The 791-nt window shown below is 30.1% G+C and overlaps 1 protein-coding gene across 1 annotated transcript in view; it reads right to left on the bottom strand.

The window, feature by feature from the left end:
• The window catches only part of LOC106457166 (synaptosomal-associated protein 25-like), a 36,633-nt gene that overhangs the window by 3,451 nt on the left and 32,391 nt on the right, over nucleotides 1–791 (bottom strand). The gene's annotated exons all lie outside the window — the stretch shown is intronic.

The following is a 791-nucleotide window of genomic DNA, read 5'->3' as shown; positions in this document are numbered from 1 at the left end:
CCTCCCGTGGGACCTGAACCATTCCTGTTGTCCACAACTCGTGCTGGTTGGCTACTCATCACCTTTCCATCTTCATTACCTTTCCATGTACCACAGTCTTCTCGAAATTTTTTTATCCTATTTTATAAATAAACCACTTGATGAAAAATTGGGATGAAACAACAAAACAAATTTAACATTCTGCACCTTTTCAGACAATTTTCCATGAAACTGAACTTTTTTTGTTATGCAATATGTAATAAAATCTTCTGTACTATGACCTTAGAGAATTTTGTTTCTAAGACTAAAATTTTTGGAAAAACAATATATGACCTTTTTTTATTACAACCATACGTATATAATATTGTTTATAAGAAAATAAGACTTTTAGAGAAAATACTTTTAAAAACTATGGTAGTAATTTAATTACTTTGCAACATTTCAAGCAAACACCCTTTTTCAAGCCAGGGAAAAAAAAATGTTCCTGTAATCGTCATTAACCAACAGGCTTGAAAAATAACACGTGCTTGAAATGTCGCCAAGCAAATACATTACAACCATAGTTTTTAAAGGGGATTTTTCTCTAAAAGTCTAACTTCTTTATTTTATCACCTTAGCATTTTTCTACATATTTAACACTGTTTATATCTGTTCTGTTCATGACATCACTTGTGACATGTTCCTTCTGGAAGCTGGTAAAATCATGTCTTCTTTAAATCCTGGACCAAGGCAAACAGAGTAAAATAATCAATTTCTAAAACATATATATATATATATATATGTTTTAGAAATTGATTATTTTACTTCTGTTT

The sequence above is a fragment of the Limulus polyphemus genome, unplaced genomic scaffold, assembly GCF_000517525.1.
Source record: "Limulus polyphemus unplaced genomic scaffold, Limulus_polyphemus-2.1.2 Scaffold298, whole genome shotgun sequence".
Classification (NCBI taxonomy): domain Eukaryota; kingdom Metazoa; phylum Arthropoda; class Merostomata; order Xiphosura; family Limulidae; genus Limulus; species Limulus polyphemus.
Note: the sequence above shows the minus strand (reverse complement) of the source record. Positions and strands in the feature narration are given on the sequence as shown.